A 23,824-nucleotide genomic window follows, 5' to 3' on the forward strand; every position below is an offset into this window, starting at 1 on the left:
CTGAACTGGAAAATGCATTCAGTATTGCAAATTGAATGCGATGAAGCACATGTCAGCAGCTTACAAAAGCTTCTTTGACAAAACAGCTGTATGCTTTATTTAGCTTTTCTGAAGACATTTTAGCATTTCAACAACTGCAGCGTATTCAACCATTTTATAAGTTGTAATGAAATTCTAAAAGAGATTTGTGTGGACACATAATGAGTCTGTTAAAGGCAGACCCATTGTTGGGACTTCTGAGAACATAAAAAAGCCGTTATTATACTGCCTCAGCAGGCCACAGTTTCTTTTGGATCAGGAGGAAGCACAAATAAAGGAGCAGACAAAGGCACAAATACACATTTGACAAATACTGTGGAGCGTCTTTATCTTCAGCTGCTGGTGCATTTGTGTGTTTTGAAAGCAAATTGTGCATTTGTGGGGACCAGTCTGAGGAACCTTACATAAACATAATGGTGCATTTTATTACTAATATCATGACTTTAACCAGCCAACATGTCTTAGTGTGGACCGGCATGGAAAGGGGTGTTAATAGAGAGTTGTGTATGTTGTACAGATTGTAAAGCCCTTTGATTGTGGGCTGTTGTGAGGGAGCAACATTAGTCAGGCACAAGTCATTTTTATTAACCCACATTCAATATCAATGAGAGACAAAACATCTTCCTAATGAGTTCATAGTCTCTAACACTAGTTTTGTCTCCATCAATGCAACGTGATGTTCATTTTATAAAAAAACGATGGTCCCATTTAGAATAAAATAGACAATAAAGCCGTTCATAAAGTGATGTTCGGTTCAGCGCAATATCATGTAATTTTGGACACAACACAGGCGCCGTAAAATCTGGTCTGCACTTACTGAAGGACTCACTAGCCGGCACACGATCATTGAACAAGAGGATTTGTTTCACTGAGGGTGTCAATAGTAGCCTACTTTATGAGTGAGAATTGCAATTCTCCAATTATTGAAAACATCCTTCATAAAATACTATAAATAATAAATGCTTTCTGTTTGTAGACGACCTTTTGAGTGTACCCAAATAGTTCTGTCAGGCCAAGCGCAACTAAAGAGCACGTGAGAAGACAACATCCCTTTATTTCTATCTCTGTCTTATGTAACCTATTCAACATTGCAGTCCCAGTTACACTGCACATGTGTCATACCCCAAAGCTCAAGATCCAGCCTTCCATTCAAAAGCCTTGGCCGAACTCGAGGCTTCAAAACCGTAGTCCACAAATCAATGGGTGATGTCACGGTGACTATGTCCATATACGGTCTATGGGTCTGACCAGCTATAACATATCAATAGTCAATGGCTTCAGCCTTTCCCTTTTGCTGGAGGACTGCCACATCAGGATACCGGTAACACACAAAGGACAGAAACACTGTAGTGATAATGACCACCGATTAGACTCGACATTAGCTATACAACAAGCTACATCCCCAAATCAACTCACAACATGTCACAATTGCAGCCTCAATTCTATTGTATTAGTATTCAAATGTCAAGTGATAAAATGTTACACTTTCACTTACATTTTACAGAGACAAAACTAAAGCAGAGAGTGCAGAGAGCTGTCCAAACTGTTCTAATGGTTTATTATTATTATCATCAGAACCAGATGTTGAAATCCCACTCCTGTTTCAAGGTGAACGGTGACATCAGCTCTGAAGTGGCCCTGATGCTCATTAAGTCGGAGGAAACAACAGGCTCGAGTGGTAAATACAGCTGCCGCCCACCAACAACAACACAAGCAACACACTGCTCCATAGATCATTGCTTTAGTTCTCTCCACCGGCGCCAGTGTCAGAGTTCCTGCGTTTACATAATGCTTCCTTCTCACTGCAGTCCACTCCTGACAAGGGAGTAATTGGCAGGATATTCATAGAAAATATCTGGTTTTATGTAAAGACATCTTTTTAAGGCAAGTAAATCACAAGATCTCATTGGTTTGTTAATCTAAATATGCTGTTAGATCACTGCAGAGTGATGTGTTACTGCAGTAATAATTACACGCTCAGATTCAGTCAATCAGATATAAATATCTCAGTTCCCCTCAACATGCGTTTCCCAGAATTACTTTCAGCAACTACCACAAGCAGTGTGTTGCCTTTAATCAAAGGTAGGTGTATGTGTGGTTGCAGGTAAAGTAGTCGACTAGTTTGAGAACATTGTGTCATGTGTATCGTAACAGCCTCGGCCCTCACACAAAACATACAGTATGTTATTGTGATATTGCATTGTTGATGGAGGAATGGGTGATCTGAACAGAAGCTCTTGCTCAGCGTGCCTCTGGAGACGTCAAGGTCAGTTAGTCTATTGATCGGTACACCACTTTGAGACTAAAGTATCTCACACATTATCGGATGGATATACATTTCATATACAGATTTTGTACATTTATATGTATTCATGAACTACAGAGGATGAAGGTCTGCAGACCGCTGGCAAGTAAAAGTTTTCATTTACCGAGTGAATCATCTTAACATCTACTGCATGGATTGGCACAAAATCATGTTCACGCGATGTATCCAAATGACTTTGGTGAACCACTGACTTTTCCAGGGCCACGGTGAGTTTGACATTTGTGGTTTTGTGTCACGACGTCTGTCTCATTTGTTTTCATTTCACTCAGTCTGCCCCAGCTTTTGCTCACTTCCCCCAGGGCCATGCATTTCTTAGGAACCCTTGCCAATCCCCATCGATCCACCAGATGCCCTCACAATTTTCCACTTGACTCTGTCATTCACCCGCTCACCTGTTTCCACTTTCCCTCATCAGCCCTGTCAGCATATACCCGCCCACTTCTACAAACTCCTTTCCAGATTGTGTTTTGTGTTTCCATCTTAGCTTTCCAGCTTAATGTTCAGCCTCCCTGACCTTCAGATTTCTGCCCTGCAACCTGACCCCATTTTGGAAAAGTTGGCCTGGTTTTGTTTTTTGCTCATTTTTTGATCACAAGTAAATGTGGACTGTTCCCTATCCTGCTTGTCTGAGTAGCACACCAGGGTTCAAACCTTTTGACTGAGCCATGACTGCTGAACAACTTGGTGATCACCAATCATGTTTGCAAGGTTAGCCGCAAATGGATGCCTGTCTATTAAAATAAACTAGCTTTATCTGGGTAGTTTGACTTCAAAAGGTTCAAACTTTTTTTGATAAAAGGAAACTTTCTGTGTGTTCCTTTTTAGGAGTTGAGTGTGATGACACGTCCTTTCAGACTGGTGGGAGCTTATTACAGAACTTGCAGTAAGTGGAATTAATTTCAGCTAAGAAATATCATGGAGAGCTGCTTAAAATTTCCTTAAAACGTCACTTTTGCCATTGATATTCATAATTTCTTTTTTCTTTTGTTCCAAAAATGATTGGAAAAACTGCCATTTCAGATATCTACAATCCAATTATTAGTCATAATTTAAATTTTAAATATCCACAATGACAATCCATTTGAGATATCCATAATGTAATTTTGTATAATGAAAATGCATTATGATATCATGTAAAAATATCCTTATGGATATCCATAATTGCCTTTATGACTAGTAAATATGCAATTTCAGATATGTAATTTAAAATTATGACTATAAACAATGCAGTTGCTTATATTCACAGATGTATTGTGGATCTCTGTTCTGGATATCCAAAAATGCCTAAATGGCTCCCTTCAGGTATGACTTGTCATAATTGGGCTGGATTGCTGAAGTTTTCCATATAACAATTATGTTAAAGTTATCCAGAACGTTCATTCTTGATATCAAATAATGCAACTGTGAATATCTGAAAATGAAAGCTTCGTACATTAACATGACTTTATTTATTTTTTCTATCATTGTGGATATCTGTGCATTGTTTGTTTACAACTCCGTAGAAGCAGTATGATATTGATGATGTGAAGGGGTTTGCTCACAATATGTATAATCTCATATCACATCTAATTATAGAGGGAGTGTTTTGGAGGTTCAGTATGAAATGCTGCCCGTAAGACAAATTACATAGATCTCTGTCTTCATTTCCTCTCAAACTTCACAAGTACTCAGCTACAGCCATGTCTCAGAGGAGAATGAAAGTGCCATCAGTGGTTTCAGAAATCTCAGAAACAAAACCATTTACCAACTACTATCTTCCTATCTGCACGCTAACAGTGGTCCTTGATCTGTCTCTGCCCCATACAGTACCCACAACTCAAACACATCAGCACCACGCAGAGGCACGGGTGTATTTTAAGAGACAACTCCATTCAAATTGTTGATTGTTCAATTTTGTGACTTTTCTTTGTTTGGCTACACCAAATAAAAGTTGTATGACTCTTTAAAAATTGCCATATAAAAATGTAATCAGCTTTATGAATCTTTTTTTTGTCTCTTTTTTAAAAACCTTTTTGGGTTTTCAGTTTTCTCCAGAAACACAAAAAGCATGTTGCATGTTAGTTATTTTGGGAAAATGGCTTGTAATGATGTATTTCATGATCTGTCGTAAATTAACCAAATAAGCAAAGACTTTGGCTTGGTTCAATTTCTACATTTCACAATTGGAGGTAAAACTTGTAGCTTGAGTTGAACGTGTAAGCAGATCTAACCCATTCTGCTTTATAATTGATACTTAATGAGATAATTCCTAATTAATTCAAGTGCTGTGGATTATCATATTCTATTTCCTAATATTTTCCAAATCTGGATCTTCCCTTAGTGAGCTTTCACACTGTATAATATATATTCTTTATTCACTTGTTCCAGTGCTTGAGCTGAGTGAAATATTCAAACTCGAGAGACGCCGAGTTAATTTGCTTCAGTTATTACCAATAGAAATATTTGACATTTCTGTGCATCATTTTGTGCTTTCATGACCTAAATAGGCCTGTTGGAATCTTTACCACCTCCACTAAAATGTGAAATAGGTAAGTTTGAACGAGGCTTGACATGAGCCTCTAAAAACTGACCCACTGTTGTGTCTAGGGTCGCAGAGGTTAATTACTTATTAATCCAGGAGCTGTAAATAATAACATTCTATTTCCTTTTGGCTTTCTCTCAGTTTCACAGACGAATGAAAGAGCTCGCCCCATTTATCTATAAATGACTGAGTTCACTATAAACCGTTAGTATGCCAGGATGTCTCTACACCACTTTTATATTCTAAATTGCTTTCCTTGTCTTATGATTTATTTAGTTATTAAAGAACATTTTTGAAATGAACTCCATCTTCATGACGGTGAGAAAAGAAGGTTGATATCAATCTCATGTCTGTGTTAATGCTTTGTTCACGTCCTGTTGGTGTTACCATAATTACCAGTTTCCCACTCATCAATAATCATAACTACTGACGTATGGAAGTGCCTAAAAGCAAAGAACCACAACAAACAAATATCTCACGTCAGAAGTTTATTGTTAAGGGCACTTAAACCCTAATTTAATGCCTGTTGTGCCATGTTGCCAATGTACAGTATTTTAATTCTGACTTGACCATCACAACTTTAGAGTTGTTTGTAGATCTTGAGCTGTCTTCTCCATATCTACCCTTCCATATGACATGAAAGCAAAGTACAGAGCTGGACATGGTTCTCCTAGCTAAGCAGGGTAAACAGCCAACCTGGCCCCGTCCAAAGATTCACCCACCAACACCTGTGGAGCTTTGTGCCTGCACAGAGATAAAAAGTAAGTTATTGGCAAACCTTTTATAACATACTAGCGACGTGACTTTGGGGATGATAATCTCGCTCAGCGAAGTGGTCCACCGCTTTGATCTAGATCATAAAAGAAGTGGACGTAGTCTTTGTGACATCACCTATTGGTTTGTGGACTGTGGTTTTGAAGCTCTAAGTTCGACATTTTGGCCATCACTATCTTGGATTCTGTCCGTTGCCAATTTGTTTTTTACAACCAGTGAACCGAAGTGACCATATTTGGATTTATCTATTAGCGTCAGATTTGTGTTTATTAGCAAATGTTAGCATGCTAACATGCTAAACTAAGACGGTGAACGTGGAAAATATTACACCTGCTGAACATCTACATGTTGGCATTGTCCATGGGCCTCATTCCCTGATATGTGCAGAGAAATGTTCTTACTTTGTGCACAACATTTATGCACATGCAAAATTACTGTCGAATTGATGAAATGTGTGCAATTTTACCACCATCTGCCGAGAGACAAAGGCTTCCTGTTCCTTCATCTCACTTATACATTGAGTCCAAGACGTAATTTACATCTAGCAGAGGCATCTGATGGCATCAATCTCAGTCCAAATGGTGTGAATAACCTTGTACAAAGATGAATAGATAACACATTTTAAATGACCTCAGACGCTCTGAGTTTGGAAACAAATCAAATTGTTAAATTTCTTTTGAATAATTGAATGGCTAAGTGGTCACTGTTATTATTTTAGAAAGGTTATCACAACAGAAATGGTGATTAAAAATGTCATTACATTAAAACCTCTCGTCAGGTGCTAGTTCACATATTTTCACATTGAAAGCACGGGTTGAATATTTTTTGTTAGAATACTGATGGAGAAAGCATACATTTAAATTAATAAATATCTGGGTTTAATTATCAACCAGCCAACAAGAAGACAGGACATTGTTATACCAGTAATACATCGCTGATGATAACTATGATCGGAGAAAAGCATCCAAGAAACAAAGGAGCCCATTAAATGGCACACAGCAGAGCAGGCAGAGGAAGGCCTGCACAGATTGCACTGAGAGGGGAGCTGTTATTTTGCACAGCTATAATCAAAGCCATAGTGATCAACAGACCTGCTGAGTTATAAACTGACATCTTAACACTGACAGCAGACGTCGACTTCTCACACTGCAAGTAGACTGCAGAGAAGCGGAACAGAAGGAAAGGAAGCGAAATAGAGAGGGAAAAATACTTTTTGGCATATTCATGTGCTCTCTCTCTTTAATCACTTGGTGTTTCTGTGAAGCCTAATCACGAAAACAAAGAGGCTTCAAATAATGATGAAAAAACAAAGCAACCAGCTTCATTGATGAAATGAACCCTGACTAATTGGGGTTTCGGTTAATCGAAGGCGTTTCACAAACGGGCCATATTCAGTGTTCAGCCTGAAGGGAATGGCTATCCTCACCACTGACCTCGGTATAAATCAAATTTGAGGTGAATATTTGCAGAAAAGAGCAGATAGACTTGCATTTAATCTATGACATATTACTGAAATAACTTGATAATAAATACTGAAATTGTCATCACTAAAGACTGATTCTGCAAAAATAATATCCCTATTATTGCCATATGGACAGCAAAAGCAATATTTTCCCATTTTGTCATAAACACATACACTGCACATGCACCACATACCTTTACATGCCACATACAACTCATTGTTCTACTCTGTCTCATAGCAACAAAGTATCCTTAGAAACTGAATCTAATTTATAACAAAGGATATTTATATCTTCATCGAAAACAATTCTTTAAATAGTAATGGATAATTCTGCAAGGCCTTGTGTCTGACTTTGCACGATTTGACTTGCTGGCCTCGTGATGTTCCGTTTCAATTAGATGACCCTCCTATTAATAGGATTTTCACCTAAGGTCTCTTCTTGAAAAGTGATTCTGAGATACATTACCAGACAAGAGTTGAGTTCATTCTTCACCTTGGAAATGGCAGTTGACTAGATAATCTCACCACAAGGTTCTGGAACTTGAATCATATCACACAATCTCACCTCGGTCGTGAGGACCAGGTTGTGAAAACAACACTAACGTAGTTAATATGGCAAACTTGTTTGCAAGCAGCTGCTTACAGTATTTACACATACAGCAGCTACAGAACATTAGCATTCATTTGATCTGCGTTTTTGGTCTCCACCAACTCCTGAGAGAAACATTTCTGCTGAAACATTCCGTTATTACGTTCATTTAAATCACGGTAACTGCATGATATCATAATTATGATGACGATACGTTAATTCTTGTAGGTTTAGTTTTATAGGTGTATTTTATCTGTTTCTATCATTGTTTTGTTTTTGCACCTAGAAAAGGATACAGAAATAATGTCAGTGACGTTAGACATGTTGATATAACTAATCACAAACGGCAGTCAGGATAACCCCGGACTCTGGTGTCCAGGTTCAGGGTTAGACTTTCCACCAGCCTGCGGTTACATTAGTCACCAGATTGGAAATATAATTTAGCACTGTATAAGCATCGTTTCTAGGAGACTAGGTTGGCCTGCTTTACAGATGGAGGATTTTTGAATATAAATTCACAATAATGAAGTAGATTGACATGGGGCTGCACTCTGCACCTGACTGTCACTGCTTTCAATTATTCATTCACACATCTCAAGAGCCTGAATAAATTGAATTCCTTTAACCCTGTGGATCTAAAGTCTGATATTGCATTCTGATGGCTGAGTTGAATGTCAGCGGGGCTCAGAGCCCTGGAAACTAGAGCTCTAACACAACAATTGGGATAGACCTTCATGGATAACATCAAAGTAAAGCCTCGCAATTCAATCCATATCATACTGAAAATACCTTTATTCAGGCATTCAGAGCTCCATATGGTGACAAGTGTGTCTTTGAACAGCTGGATCTTCAAAGGAACTTCTCAGCTATTTTTACGGATGCACTCCTTCTGGTCACTGACCTCTGTACCAGAGTGACCCATCCTGCCATTTTCAAGAGGATGTACAGTATGTGTTACTCATTTTCACAACTCCCCGAGTGATCAGATGACTCTGTTTGCACAGGGATGAGTCCTGCTGCTCGCTGCCAAGCCAAAGGTCGTCAGCTGCTCACAGTCAGCGGGATGAGATCCTTAAAAGCTGGCTGCACAGTAGGAATCCTCATTTTCTTGCGTAAAGCAGTTTCTTCTGCAGAAAGCTATTTTTCCCTGGGAAGTAATGAAAGGCAAAATGCAGCGCTGGCAACGTTTGACAGGTGGATTAAGTTGACTGACATCGTTATTTCAATGCTTACATGATAGTATTGATGCTTGGATAAGGATTTGCATTCAGTGTATGTCCAGCCAAGATTAAAACGGTATATATATATACTTAAGGTATTAATATATATATACTTAAGGCATTACATTTGTTTAATCTTCATCTGGTGATGATTTCATACTTGAACTCTAGTGTGACCCGTGTTGTAATATTTATTGCACCAAACGTCTCGGTCCAGAAAGGGTCAAGGCACAGTAGAGAACATTAAATTACTGTAATCAAGTTAAAGAGAATTACTGCTGTACAGTCGTTCAGACTGAAAGCAGGAGAAGAAGCAGAAAATAATTATTAGAGAGAAAAGGGCTCACTTCCAGCAGAAAAATTAAAGCCAGCAAAAATGACTAATTGGTAAACTTGAACATAAAAAAACAAAATGTTGAGTCAATCCCCAGTGTACGAGACCACAATTATACTGTGGCTTCCTCCAGCAGTCACTAAATTGATCAAGTATAGCTTAATGGTGAACGCATCACGGCTGATTTTTCATTAAATCTTCTTTCCTTTTTTTTCTATACTTAATTTTGGGTGAATTCATGTGGAATACTTAAAAAACACAAATCTGTGAAGTAGTGTAGTTTTTACTAAAAAGCAACATTTTCCATCGAATATTTTCGAGTTCACACTTATGCTAAAAGATGGTGCTTTTACATTTTAGAGAACCGAAAGTCTCCGATCAACCAACAACCAAAAATGTATCTGTGCAATTGTTCCGAGTAGGGTTCAACTTTGTTCCATTGACCCCATTGGTCTAGCAGTCTTGACAGTGTTGAACTTTTGAGGGCACGGAGAGCCGGGCAGTCCAAAAGTCAACGGACGAAGCTATCATTGACCATTAGCTGTTTTGTACCATTCACTTTCATTTACCCTCCTTTGTCACAAATACAAATTAAACATTTTGGTACAAATGCATCTCCTGAATAAACTGAACCTAGCAATTGACCAAAGCTACCAAACTAGTTGGTTAACTGACACTGGGAGAGCTTTATTATCTCTCTTCAATAACTATTATTATTACCATGGGTGTGCAATGTTGAACAAAACTAATTTGCTTGGAATAGCGCCTGTTTTAAAATGCAGCAATGTTGGCAACAAACATCAGGATCCTCCTTACTGTGAAGGAACAGTGCTGGCCAATTCAATTTATTTTGTACAGCCCAAAATCACAAATTTGCCTCAGAGGGCTTTACAATCTGTACACATATGAACTCCTCTGTCCCGGGACCCTCACATCGGAACAGCACCACCACTTACTCATAATCTGATCTGCACCAGCTCACACTTTCCTGAAGAGAAGGCTACTTTTTGAAATGCAATACACCTGAGTCCGCTGGATAGTCTTGTTAGAGCATTAAGTTGTTAAGGAGACGTGGAAAATGAAGTAAAACCTGTTTGGCTTAGGTGGCAGCAGGAGTAGTTGATCATGATGACAGACAGTATGTGTGCAGCATTTAACTTAACGGAGCAAGAATGGGCAAGTGGAGAAAAGTGCTGTCCCGATTAACTAAGAATGAAGTGTAACTCCAGTGAGTTAGAAAATGTGCGACTGAGTGCATTTTTTAGTCTTGTTGTTAAAAACCTGCCTCTTGCTTGAAGTCATTGTAGACTTTAGCATCCCCATACACACACACACTGGACCAACAACAAAATGAAGAGGCCTAAATAAAGTTAAATGAGTAGAGGCACACCTCTCATAATGAAATTGAACATTTCAAAGTTTGTTTTGAGGTAAAACTGAGAATACATAACATGTCAATATAAGAATAAGCACATGTGTAATTAATAATCGTAATTCTGTATGCAGGCTGGTATGCTTAATTAATATTATTAGTTTCACCTGGGCTTCTTCTGCTGTGACAAGTCAAATTGTCTACATGAACAGGTCTATGGTGACGTTCTGTCCTCAAGTAACAGAATTCATTTAATTAAATTCAAAGCATCTCAATGTTATACTGTGTAAAACTGATTTGCCAATCGGAATTTATGCTTTCATTTTCCCTATTCACTGCACTCAATTTTAGATGGACTAATTGAAGTTTAACTTGCTGAAGTCTTGTTAAAGTGTCGATATCTAATAGACCTTTTTTTGATGTCTGTATTTCATTGAGGGGAGCACATGCTGGCTCACAGGGGAGACCTCCGGGGACACTTAATGGAACAGAGCCATCGTTGATGTAATAGTTCCACCTGCGCTCTTCCTGCTTTGTCAAGTCAAAATGTTTTTGATATTTTACGTATTAAGTGGCCTGAGCTGAGGGCTTTTGAAAGAAAAGATTAAATCAAGTTTTGCCAGCAGCAGTTTTGTCATTCAAAATATTTCCTCATGATACAACCAAAGCAATATTGATATAAACAACAGATCAGCCTGCCAATTGTGTGCCTTAACAGCAGTTTGAGCACTAAGATTAGCCGGCTATAAGGGAATTAAGGACGACGTCATGCAGGTCAGGCTGAATAAACAGTCTCTGGAGAGGAGGCAGGGAGGAAAGGAGACATTTTATCAACGGCAACAACAGAACTAATAACACGAATCATTATTCTGCCCGTAGCATCTTCATCTTGACAAAACCGCATGCTAGGCTAAGACCGTGTGCTATTTTTGGTATCAAGCCATGTGAACTCCTGACATGAACGTGTGATACTCAAGCGGCAGATATGTGGCCATGATATTACCATGCCAACTGTGGTTTCTACTTTCTTTTATGTGAAACGGTGATATGATTGCATTCTGTCATCAACAGCTGTAGCACTCGGTGCATTTATACTTATTCTCGTGTCATGTCGGCCAAAGGGCTTTACAAGAAATATGAATGAAAGACACTGTATTTAAATTGTGTATTATTCTTCTGGATGAGAACAACCCAAAACACAGAAAGAGATTTATGTTTAATTTGCAGTCTCAATTCTATAAACTCTGAAACACTAGTTATTTCTGAACTCATGCTTTTGCTCTGTTCTTGCTGGATGTTCAGTTCTGTGGCAGTTTGTGCAGAGAAATATGATTCTGTCAACTCTGTTTTCTGCTGCAATATATGAATATGACAAATTGTCTCATGAATTTGATTTGAAGTTAGCTCATGAATGACATTTTGAAGGGCTTTCATTTTAAAATGCTAGATCAGAATGTTCTGATACTCTCTGAGTGACACCTTGAGGTGGTCTGCTATTAACCTATTGTGAAATGATTTTGTAACTATGCACCATTTCCTCTAAAATCGTATCTGAAATTAGACAAATTGTCTCATGAATGTGATTTGAAGTTAGCTCATGAATGAGGAGTCTGATGAGACTCCTGATGTTGTTGTGTGTGTCTTCCCAGGACTCCAAAGCACCTTTGTTTCAAGTTTGGTGGCTGTAGCCTGTTCCTTTGGTATAGCTGTCATAGACTCCCATTGCTTTGGGCTGGGGGCGTGGCCAAGCACAGAATAAGGGTTGGGGTTAGGTTGATAGGAAGGTCCTAGAGCCTTGGGAGTGGGCTCTACCCCCACTAAAGCGGTCATTGCAGGGTGAGTGGTATCAGTCCCGAGTGTCTAGGACCTTGGGAAGAGGTAATAAATTGAAATTTGTGAAATCATGAATGTGATTTGAAGTTAGCTCACAAATGAGATTTTGAAGGGCTTTCATTTTGAAACGCTACATCAGAATGTGCTGGTTCTCTCTGAGTGGCACCTTGTCACAGTCTGCTATTTAATAACATATTACTTCAAGAGGAAAATGTTCAAAATGAGCACATATTTTATGAGCTATGCAAATTGGCTCACCCAACAGATGGACCACTTTTACCTGCCAAAATAAATAGATCCCTGGCCTACTACTGGAAGATGGAATTTTTAGAGCGTCCAGGTGGATGATTTAACATTTAAAGATAGGGTGAAAATGTATCAAAGAGAAAATATTTTTTGAATGTTTTCTTTTCCTGCATATCTAATTCAATGTCTTGCGTATTTTGTCTCAGAAACGAGCCCAAAAACCTATCTTCGTTCTCAACATACAGTTGTTAGTGGTAGATGTATAGAGTGTTTTTCACATGTGATTAGCATGAAGAGTGTGTTACTTGAACCAACACTGCGGCCTGGCAGCTGTCAGAAATAGGCTGAGGTCACAGACGCCTCCCACACGTTTCCACACTGTCATACATTGTGTTCCGACTCTTCCGCTCCGTGATAGCCGGTCTCGCTATACTGTGTACTCGTTCTTCTCTTATTTGATTCCAGCACATACTGAGGTTATCTTTATCTCACACTCGCACTCAAATAAGTTATAATATTTACACTTGCAATGCTAGATCAAGTCAGTTGAGTTTGCGAGGTAAAGCTCAGATTACTACTGATCTCAGTCAAACAAATGCAGCTGTGCCTCTTTGCCGCCTGAACCTCATTTTGGTTTGGATTTTTACAGATGGTGCAAATCATGCAACGGTTTTTGAGCCATTTCATAAAAAGTGAAGTATCTAAAATATCCCCGGTGGTGTGAAGTAAATAAGTACATTTACTCAAGCAGGCTGTATATTAACTGTTAATACTTTTACCTATGAAACGCATTGCACCACAAATCATGTATAACGCATGTGATCGTGAGCCAGGATGTGGCATTGGGGTGGAGTGATGGGTCCAACAAAAACGGGTCTTTCACCCAGGGGACCGTTTTTTGTGTCCAGTGTGAAACCAAAAGTCAACGTTGACTTTTTTAAACTTACGTTTGTTAGGTAACTTACTAAGGGTGGAGCCGAAACCCCCCCCCCCCCCCCCAGGGGCACAAAGTAGGTTATATATTCCAATAAACCTGCATGAGATGACGGGGAGCCAAATCTGAATGGCTTATTGAATCAGGTTACTGATCGGTTACTGACCGGGTTGTTTTATTTCAGTTTGTAGGTCGGTAGGGCGCTCCAGATACCCAAATGTGTGTGTGCACAAGCACTTAAACGTGTCCCCTTTAACGTCAGCATCTGAACCCAATTCCTTCACCGCTGGAAATCACACTACATAGAAGCAAAGCCACTGTGCTTCTGCTCCAATAAAATCAGTGCTGCAGGTTGCACATTATACCTCGCTGCTGTTGTATCGACGTCTGTGCTGGCAGAGTATAACATACAGGTCAGCTAATGAGAAAATTAGATGATCAATCTAATTTTTTCCTCCTACGCCCATTCATTTCTTAGTTTATCAAAGCCAGGCTAGGGCATGCTGATTGTCATTCTGGGAACCCCAAGCAGCAATTCCTGGAATATGTTTCCATTTGGTCAAAACTTAAGTTAAAACAAGGGAACAATGAGAGTGATTCTCACTAACTACAAGGCCTTTGTCTAACTTTTGCTGTAGATTACATTTTTTTTTTATTTATATTTTCAGGGCTGCTGCACGACCGGCATCAACTATGCAGTGAGCGAGCGCTGTTAATAACAAAGAAAGCCATTTCAGCTTGGTAGGGAACAAAAGCTGTTGAACCCATGCAATCATGTGAGTGAGAGCACTTCTTTGTCTATGTTTGCATGGAAATAAAGAACTTGTCCATTTTTATTAAAAGAATACCTCCATCAAGGTCTTCACCTCGTTCTCTCTTCATGGTTGAAGCAATAGAGGCAAACATGGATGACTTTTATTTTCGTCTCAAATTTCCTATCAGAACTCTTAAAATGTCAGTGGGTAAAAAAACACAGACATTTGGACACATTTAAATGATTATCATGCTTTGTAAATGAAAACCCCAAGCTTTTAAGCTTTTATAAAAAAAAAAATGTAATTCTAGAAATGGGGGAGATTTCTCTGTATTTATTATTGGTTCCAAATCTATCCCTACAAACGGGAGAGTATGAATCTTCTAGATCAATAAAAGCTGACATCACTGAGCGCTGAGTGAAATAGTGACTCTGGTGCCACAGCTTTATCCTGCCTCAAAAGACCGCAGTGGCCAAGCTAATTTATAACCTGTAAAGACATAAGCAGCCACTCTCAAGACTTTCTTCTTGACTATCAGTGAACAACTAAATGGGTTCCTCTCACTAAGCAGCATAAATACTTAACAAAAATAATTAGGATTAACTTCTGAGTGCTTTTTAACTCAACCACAGCCCTAGACCCATTCGCATTGGAAGTGGGACGGTGATAATATGTCTCTGGTAAAGAAAGTAAAGATGGCTCTGACTGAACAGTAGCACAATGTCCTGTGCTGTTAATGCACCGCTGCCAGGAAGTGTGTTAGAAACTAAAGTAGAAATACAGCTGATGAAAGTTGGCTGCCACAGAATCTGACCATAACATGAACCCCTTTTACACAACCATGAAATCATCTAGACATCACCCAGAGGAGCTGAATGTGAGAACATGTGTGATGTCCAGTCTGACTCATTAGGACCGGACATTAAACACACTTTACCTTGCCAGCTCTATAGTACAAAGTTTGTGTAATGTCCGATTGAGGCTGTTTGCAAGTTTCATGACTGATATCTTGCACGGCTGCGACGTTATGTCTATGGAAGAAGTCTGTTCACAGACATGTACCCTGGCACTCAAAACCATCTGTTGTCCATGAGTTTGTGGCTACCAAGTACCTTTTTTTTTAGCATAAGGAAAACAGCAGTGACCCAATAATTGAACCCGGTGGCACACCATACATACTAATCAGTGAAGCAAAAATAAAGCCACATTGATTAAGAGTGAACATGTTGTTGTTTTTATTAAGATTCAGATAACGTTAAAATGTTTCATGGGAAAGAGGTCTGTTTGTTTACCATTTATCAAGTAGAGGAGCACGACGAGTCATATCCGCCGACACAGAGCCACATCTGCATTCTTCATTCAGAAGCTTCAATAAAGTAGCTTCAACATAGTCAGGAAGACACGTCAATGACTTTTCATCTCCGAAGTTTCGGAGGTAAAAGCTGCCTTGAAAATGGTATTCGATTATTGTGCCAAGGAAATTCTCCACAAGCCGGAGGTTCAGAGAAGATTTGACCTCTTAAAACAGGACACAGTGGAAAGACAGCAATTCAACACTGAGAAAACTGTCAGAGAGAAAGATAGTCATAGAGAGGGCTACATCAATCCTCAGAACAAAATGTGTTCAAATTGTTTCAGTAGCCTAATTAGCAATCAACAATCGGCAGGCAAACACCTGTAGGTGCAATCACTGCTGGTGCCGACTTGGTGAAACAGCTTCACAGAGCATCCAGTGCTTGTTTGTTTTTCATTTTTGGATGATTTTCTATTCCAGGTATACTACTTCAACCTGATTTGTGCGAAACGCAGCATGCCTGATTTCTACTGTGATTAATAGCTACGAATTGCAAATACAGCAAAGGACTTGTTACCGATGTGATTTAACATTTCAGAATATATTTAGACCCCTTGTTTGTGCCATGCAGTCTAACTGAGCCTCAGTTAACACCCATAAACTGGCCCACTCAAGTGTCGAGCCAAAATTAGCATTTATCAAGACTTAGTCATAAACAACAAGCCATCCTTAATCTAAAATTAAAAATGCACAGTCTTGCCACCAAAAGCTGTAACATGAAAGTGAGCACGTATTTTTAGCTTAATTAGCAGGCTGGCTCTGTTGATAGCAATGTTGGTCTGGTTCTGGTCGGTCCACCACTTTGGATTTTTTATTTTTTTATTTGTCCAGACTGAAATAGACTCACAAGTCATCAAGACCATCGCCCCGGTTTTCATTGCTCAAACTGGGTTGAAACAATTACAGAGACACACAAAACGGTTCACTCACATTTGCCCTTGTGCAAACTTTAAAAAAAATATATATATATAATCTCTGAGCTCTATTCCCGTCAGTAAACGTGCTTGAGAATGTGACTCACAGTTGCGGGTTTTATTCCTCCAAAATCTCTGTCTCTCGCTCTCCTCTGGAGCCGTGTTGTAGATATCGACCAATAACAGCACTTTATCTCCGTGTGGTACCCCGTCATCCCCCTGTGGTCTTTGATGATACATTGGATGTTCATTCAGTGGCATTTGATGAAATGACTCCACAACAATTGGATGGATTTTAATTATTTATACATTAACGTCCGCTACTGTAATCATTTCGGTGATGTCTTAACATGTTAGCTATAATTTAAATGTGTCCAATACTTTGGTTTATGACCAGACACCTGTTAAACTAAAATTGTTTTCAAAACTACCTGCTAAGCAAAGCATAGCATTTAGCTCAAAGCACCACTGTGCACCCTCAGAGAGCTACTATCATATATCTGGTTTGCCACGGTGTCCTGGCTACGTGCTGTGTAAGCTCAGTCCAAACTAAATCGACATGCTGCCTGGTGGATGCAGCAGTGCATGTAGATGATAATCATTTGACTTGGTTTGTTTTGACAAAGACATTTCTCATATTGCTGCATAAAATCAGCGCTTTAGCATCTCATGCGCCATGGTCTTTCTGATGATTTTGTGCTGCAACAATGTTGTATTCTCATTCTTGGTCTGTATCATTTTCTTCAGTTGCCTTTGGTCACCCAGCTAGAAAACAGCTCTGCTCCTGAAACATGAATACCATGCTTCCTTTCCTTTACATCTCTTTATGAAAACACACGATCGGTGCTCGGCCTGTAGTCGTAAAATAATCTTCTTTTTTTTCTTCAATAGTACACAGTGATGCACATTTAGTTTTTTTCACTTCCCCATTATGGGTAATAACAGCACTGAAGTGAAAATAATACAATGAGATTGACTTGTCATGTGTGTTTACTCCTGCAGTTTCCATCCAAGACAGGTAGATCAATACAGGTAGAATGAACTCAAGCACAGTTTTGAGGTAATGCTCAGTGGACAAAATGCTGACGTGCCACGCAACTGCAAATGTTTTGTTATGCACACATATCAAATTTATGTGATATTGTTTTCTGTTGCATTGCATTTACTTTGGACACCACCTCCTTTTTTCAATGTAAACACTATTGTCTCAAGACAAGACATCACTTCATTGGCCATTGGGAACAAACGATAAGAAGCAAAAATATAAAGGGAACATTTGCTCTGGTGGTGATGAGCATTCTCTGTATGAGCCATCCCCTCCTCCTTATCAGCATACCTCATGATAGCATTTCCCACCACTTGTCTAAAATTGGACACCCTGGTGAGTTTGAGCCAGCCTACAGCGGCCCTCCCCTCCTCTCCTCTCCTCCCTCCCTCCCTTCCCCTCAGTCGGTTAACCCACCGGACTAATACAAGCCTATTGTGAGGAAGAAAAACTGGGAATATTCTCATTCAAAGGTGGAAGGGATGCACGGCTCTCTAGATGGTGGTTGCCATGGCTTTCTCTCAAAAGCTTTTGGTATAATGGCACACCCACCTCTGATGTCAGCGCTCGAGCAAGGAGTTGAGCGAGAGAGGGAGAGAGAGAGACGAGGGCAAAGGGAAGGGAAAGAGGGAATGAGGGAATGAGGGAGGGGAGAGCAGCCTGTTGCTCATGATCATCAAGTAACCACCTCGTACTCCACAAGCCTATAGTGCCTGATGTGCATTCATGGAGCAGAGGTAAACGGAGGAAGCAGCAGAAGCTGAAAACAGATTTCATGCTTTCCTTCATGTGCATTCTTCTCAACGCTTTCAGCAAACTAACAGCTGCCCGAGGAACTGGTTCTGGAGCACAGTGAGTATTTATATTTATATTTCACAATAATCATGGGGTCAAACTTGGCGTTGGTTGTGCATTAAGACACACTTTTGGAGTTGTAAGTCACACTTTGAGAGTTGTCGCATGCATCACGGTGTTTTTTTTAATTTTTCACAGAGAAGTTGGAAATGACTGGGCTGACTGATATTTTTGCAGCCGATTAGGGTTGATATTTAGATCATTGTTTGGATATTGCATTTAATTAGTGAGGGCTATTGTACATCTCATGGTTTTCTTCCCACTTTACAAAAACAAAACCGATTTGTGAATTATGCAGTGCACTCTTTTCTGTCATTGTTGATTGTTTAATGCTTTAATAAAGTAGCATTATTTTTATTTTGGATCTTTTGACCCGTCTACAATATGTCTTTAACATATGAGAGTGATTTGCATACTGGATACCTTGCACTACACCATGGTAACAAGGCTGCAGCTACATTACAGCATGTTATGATCAGTCAGGATTTACTGATATCTTATCGGAGACCAGGTTCACTGTTGTAGAGATACTTTCCCTGGCCTGCTCTATATACGTTTACAGAGGCATTTGAAATTGCACCCAATTTAAAAAAAAAATGTAATTAGATTTTATAATGAAAATGAATGTGAGAAAAACTTCAAGTCCTCCAAACATTGACTCATGGCTGTGATGTTTCAGTGAGAAATCATTTTCAAAACAGCACATGGTCTCATTTTGAAGATGATGTTAGATTATGCCCCATAATGTGATTATGAGTCCACAACGCAAATGCCTCCCTGGATCAGTGATGTATGATATGTAATAGATCATCCTCTCTCCCTCCTCCAGGTAATTGTGACCATAATGAGATGAACTAATGACTTTTCCCTTGTTCTAACAGCTAATAGTCTGATTCTCCGCCACAAAGATGGGCCCACAAACTAATTATAATGTGCTATTCCCAGGTGCCTTTATGTCTAAGGTATCTGGGATACATGTTCTCAAGTTTCATTAAAGCGGATCGAAGAGTTGCGGTACCACCAGTAACACTATTTCCCAGGAGCAACAGTGGGCACACAAAGAGATCTTCAGTCAAGGCTCAGACTCGACACAAATAGAGTGATGGATTTGCTTTGAAAGTGGAAGTAGGATAGTTATTTTATCTCTCCGCAATCACAGCTTTTTGCAAAACCATTGCAGGCTGTGAATTTGCTTCTTTCATATAATGTCTAAACTGAGCAATATACCTATCTACACCAAAGTCCAATTGTCACTTGCACCTTTTTTTCATATGGCATATCCTGTGACAGGGAAGCTGTAATTTTCTGCACTCAACACCAAACATTTAAAGTATTACCCATCACGCGATTTTATTTCTTCATGTAGACTCACTTCGCATCTATTAACCCAGCCAGAAAGAAAGCCCTGTGTGGTTGTTTGGTCCATTTATTAATCCATCGCATCAGCTAAAGTACTTCTTCACTCAGTGTAATGGTGCTAAGAGCTTTCCGTCACCTATCTTTGATCGGTCATTGCTTGAACCCTCTGTCACCTCATCCCGCCGGGGACCTGCTCTGTGTCCCGGTGCAGAGATCCTTTGAAACACTCTGTCACAGACAGACAGCCAGGTCTTCACCGGTATGAGGTCGTGCCCGCCTGCACATGCCCGGCCTCTGCACCACTTTCGTGAGCTGCCTGTGAAAAAAATAAACTCTTTACCTGACTGCAGCTGGAAAAGGGAATCAAAATGTGAAACGAGAGAATTGGTTAATGCCCACACAGACAATGCAGAGAAGTTAATGTTGTGCAATCTTTACATAATCAAGTTAGTTGAGCACTTGCATATGGTGAGTGTACAATCATCCACTCAGAAAAAAAACCATGTACAGTGCATATGTATGTAGGTGTAAAGTTGAGGTGATGGTGAGATGTTTTGCGGGCTGATTAGATATTGTATGTCCCAGTTTGTTCGGGTTAAGAGGAGCGCTGAGGCATAATGTGGAGCGGTGATGCAGAAATGTGGGGATTTGGTGGGTCGGCTCAGACTCTGTCTGGGGGATAGAGTGCTTTAAGAGGACGGACAGACAGACAGGGGATGGGCTGGGGAATAAACTGTGGACAGAAAATGGCAGAGGTATGATGCTTCTCATTTGCTCTTTGTTACGGCAATATTTTATCCAAAGATGGAGATGGGGAAAAAAATACTTAAAGGCCATTTCAAAAGCTTACTGTCTTTTCAGCATTTAAAATATGATCATGAAGCTTTTTCAAAAAAAAGATAGATGCATTTTCAAACGCATGTGTGGGTTGCAGATCGAATAGTTAACAAAACACAAAATAAACAATCTTTAATGCTAACGTAGTTAATTATTGAAGTGCATTATATCCACAGCATACTTCTCTGCACCTCAGAAATGGAGAGCAACACACTGTGGTGGACCACATCTAGAGTTAGGGAGACACATATTGTCCTGGAGCTATAGCTTCTTCCAGGGTTTTCAGTATGCATTAATGCCGCCCACTTACAACCCAAAAGAGTATTTATGTTTACAACTATTCCTGCTGGACTTGCTGAACGGAAGAGGGCTCCTGGGGTAGAAATGCTTCTGGCATGCCTGACTGTTTCAGCGTTTAACCAGATTCTAGAGGGAGAAAGAGATAGAAAGTTGGGTCTCAGTGGTTTCAAGTCCATTTCTGGAAAGCCACCCTCTTATAGTCCATTAGAGAACAGTGAGCTGTTAAGGAGATAGGAGTATTGGTTGTAGGGGAGAAAAAAGGGAAATCGTGGGATCTTAATGGCCATTTAGCCTGAGAGAGAGAGAGAGAGAGAGAGAGAGAGAGAGAGAGAGAGAGAGCGAGAGCGCACTGGATGACTTCTATCATTTCTGAAACATCTTTGACAAAGAGCTTTCTTTTACAATGATAAATTATTACCATGCCAATAAGAATAGATATGGTTGCTTATGTGCAAGAAAAAAAGACGGCACTCTGAACAGCTGTTACCGGAAGGCTAACAGCTGTTAAATATGTTTCCTTTAACCGTAAGTCTCTGAGCTTCAGATTTCCATCAGAATTCCTGATCACCCATTTAATTACCATGTGTTTGTATTTCACAGACTGAGTCATTGAATTGCAAATCCTCGATTCAGAGACAGATTGGAAAAATCTGTCCAATCCTGACTCTTGCAGCACTTCCACCAATATGCAGTTATGCAGCCATAAATAGTAATCATTAATAACTGAGCTACGCATGTCTCTTTGTGAGATACATACTCTGCACGTGTTCATTTTAAATAGATTTTATTAATCATCCTATTGATCCATTGATCAGGAGCATCCATTGATCAGGAGCATCCTAATGAACAGGATTGTCGCCCACGTTTCTCGCAGAGACTGAACTTCACCTTCTAAAAGGCTCCAGTATTCTTTGAAGATTTGCTCTGCTTTGACCTCGCAGTGATAGTTATCATTGTTACGCTCATTAGAATCAGGTCAATTAATATTGCCAATAGTGAAGCTCTTCAAAGACTCTTGAGGAGGGCACTGTGGGTAATGCATGCTCAATGCAGTCAAGCGCCAGAGACTCACAACCCAGTGACTCACCAGGCAATCTGGAGAACATGCCCTGTGGCTTAGCTGTGATAACGCTGGCACAGAGAGAGGCCAGACCTCAGCCGATCTGGTGGGGAGAACAGCCTTCGCTGTCTTTGCAGTGTTTCATCTCTCCTTCCGAGATAGACTTCGTCCCCCGGAGGAGACATCTGAGGCACAACACAACAGAAAGTAGTTTAAAGACTGCTCCCGTGACTGCGGAGAGGCAAAAGCACAGTCGATTTAAAGGCAGAGGGAGAAATCAAACAGCCTCAAGGGGTTAAGTGTGATTTAATCTAGTTGGAGAGTGGCTGAGGCCTGTGCACATCCACACTGGTGATGCATTGTAGGCGTATCGATAACCTCCGCCGCATGGAGGGAGAATGTGAGAATTTTACGGATTTGTAGCAGCAAAAAAGGAGGGATTTTACTCTGTTTTTAACAAATGTTTTTTTTATTCTTGTGTTGTTTTTATTAAGCGGCACTAGTGATGATGTGACAGACAATAGTTGTGCTTAAAATATAGAAAACGTGCAACTAAGGATCCATTAGAGACATATTTCAGTCTTACATTTTTTTCCACATGTGAACTATCAAATAATGCCCAAAATCAAACACCATTAGGATGTAGTGTAGGTTAATACAACCAGGCAGAGTGTTGGAGAGCTTCTCTAATTTCCTGGGAGGGAGATGGTGCTGACTATAATCAGGGGCTCACAGAGGCTGACAGTGCAGGTGCCTAATAACTATTCAGTGACACATTCACATCCCCATTTTTAGAAACCGAGGCCTCCTTCCTGACCCAGAATTGGTGGTGCTGCAAATCCAGGCACTGACATTTTAATTCCAGACTGGCTAACTTGCCTCCCCCTAAATTACTGTAATTGATTAAATTAGTTTGGACACAGGCCACGAGGTACCCCCTGCACTGGTGACATACAGTCAACATCTTCTCTTTCCTTCTCTCTCCTATTTTTAGATACATTGTTCTTTGTCTCTCGCTCTGTTGATTTATCTATCTGGTTTTGCTTGAAAAAACATCTCAATGCCGAGAACAAACGGTGGAATTATCGTTGTATTCAACAGCTGCACAAAGCAGTTAGATCAGTGAATTATAACAGCCAGTATAACATCAGGCCATTATGTATAATTCCCAGGCTGCTGTGGGTAACAGATGTTCATGCACACAGTTGGGAGTGAAATTGTTATCCCTCGATGCCTAATGTATCAAGTTCAGTGATCATGCTTAATGAAACATAACTGACATATTCGTACTGATAATGGCACAGACATGTTGGTTTTGTAATTCAATTTGTGGATAAAGGTTGTAGGTTTGGAAGCTTAATTAATTTTTTTGTAATTTGACATTTTGTGAAGCACGCTTAATTGCTTTCTTTCCAAGAGTGGCATGAGAAGTTCAATACATCTCTCATGTTCATGCGCTAATCATGAAGCTATAGCCCAGAGTTAACTAGCTTAGCTAAGTATAACGAATGAAAGTAGGGACAGCCAGCAAGACCGGTTCTCTCCACAGTTCAAAGATCCGTGTACCAGCAGCGCTAAAGCTCAATAATTAACATGTTCCATCTCATTTGTTTAACTCGTACAAAAGATGAAATCAAAGTTGTGGATTTAAGGGGAGTTACATTATGCTGGTCTTGTCATTGCAGTGAGGTTGCC

This window comes from Anarhichas minor, unplaced genomic scaffold, assembly GCF_050575085.1.
Source record: "Anarhichas minor isolate MPS153535 unplaced genomic scaffold, ASM5057508v1 ptg000003l, whole genome shotgun sequence".
Lineage (NCBI taxonomy): Eukaryota > Metazoa > Chordata > Actinopteri > Perciformes > Anarhichadidae > Anarhichas > Anarhichas minor.